Source organism: Euprymna scolopes, chromosome 7 (assembly GCF_053919585.1).
Source record: "Euprymna scolopes isolate OS-2025 chromosome 7, ASM5391958v1, whole genome shotgun sequence".
Lineage (NCBI taxonomy): Eukaryota > Metazoa > Mollusca > Cephalopoda > Sepiida > Sepiolidae > Euprymna > Euprymna scolopes.
The window spans coordinates 169,750,404-169,752,125 of NC_136488.1; the positions used below are offsets into that span (position 1 = coordinate 169,750,404).

Consider the following 1,722-nt stretch of genomic DNA (forward strand, 5'->3'; position numbering starts at 1 on the left):
GCAAATTAGGCACAAGGCCAATTTTTAATGTGAGGAGTGAAGGGAGGGGGAAGGGAAAAAGGGGACCAGCTCCCGAGAGGTGGGAAATGGGAGCTGGTTAAAGGTCAGGCATGTGGGGTTGCCCCTACATCTGGTCTTTGCTAGTCATAGCTTGCAGTATCTGCCGGAACAGATGGTGTTTATTTGCTCCCCCACAGAGCAAATTAGGCACAAGGCCGTTTTTAATGTGAGGTAAAAACCAGCTCCCCTTAAAGTAGGCAAAAAGGGGGCACTCTGGTTACCAAAAATAATAATTGTCCCAGTATAGAGGGTTGATATTTATTTGCTGCCCACATCAGCAAAATGTGGCACAAGGCCGGAAAGTGGGAACCCCGCAGGCTCCCCTAAAGGAGGGGCACTCCTGCAATTTTAAAAATCGCCTGAGTAACCCCGTCGGCATTCCCCGGTCGGGGCGCCTCAGGCAGCAAGCAATAAACTTGCCCCACCGGAAAGCCCGGTGGCAAGGCCTGGGAGGGTGGACCTCCTAGGTATTACCCAGGCGGTTCCCAGTATAGAGGGTTTCCCCTCCATTGACTGGTACAAATTATCTTAAGTGCAGTATCTGCCGGAACAGATACTACACTTTGATCTTGGCCAAAAGTGCCAAGATATTATTGTAGCTCTTTTGTTAAAACTGCAAAAGTATTTATCTAAGCTAACAGGGACGCACAGCGTAGCCCTGTCGTAAAGTACGCTGAAATATGTATGAGCGTGACACTTGTGTAGTAAAGAAAATAGTTATCTTTTTGACATAACAGAAACATTTCTATGAAAATATATTAAAATGAAAAAAGAATATAGATAGATTTCTATGATATGTTCTGTCTATTATAATTTATTATTTTTGAAAAAAAAAATTACAGTTACTGAATTATAAGTGGTTGGCCATACTTATAGATAAATGCGCACTGAACAGATACCATAATACTTATTATAGTTAAATGCAAATTTTGATATATCGGGTTTTTTTTTTTTACATCATTCATTTCTGTATTACGTTTAAGTTATTTTAAACCCCATCTTCCTATGTTAAATAATAATTTCGAAATAATAACGTTAATATTTCAGCGTCCCAATTGTTCTTTTGTTTTTTTGTTTATTTATAACCCCACACTCTTCCTATGTTAAATAATAATTTCGAAATAATAACGTTAATATCCAGCGTCCCAATTGGTCTTTTTTTTGTTTTGTTTTTTTTCGCGTTTAAATTATCCAAATAAAAATTTGTTAATACTATCTGCTTTTTTTTTATTTTTACATCGTTCATTTAAGTCATTTCAAACCGCACTCTTCCCATGTTAAATAATAATTTCGAAATAATAACGTTAATATTTCAGTGCGCAGGTCATGCGCGCATGCGCAACCGGATGTCGTAAACCGGAAAGTGAGTTACATACATCGTTACAAGGTCATTTGAGTTTTATAATTATATAGATAGATATTTTATATATTACTAGCAGGACCCGTTAACTGGCGTTGTCCGGTATTAGTATACTCCCTCAGGCCGCATAAAAAATTAAAGTACTTCTATTGTTGTTGTTGTTGTTGTTGTTGTTGTTGTTGTAGCCCAACCAGCAACCTTCTCACGTTTAGAACGACTATAAAATGGACACCACCAACTTCCCTATGTTAAGAACGTTGAACCGCCCCCCTCCCTAATTAAACACTTCATCAAATCTCCTC

General features: G+C 38.5%; 1 pseudogene; it reads right to left on the bottom strand.

Moving 5' to 3' along the window:
• Positions 1 to 509: 509 nt before the first annotated feature.
• LOC145280637 (U2 spliceosomal RNA) lies at positions 510 to 654 on the bottom strand (annotated as a pseudogene).
• Positions 655 to 1,722: the final 1,068 nt, after the last annotated feature.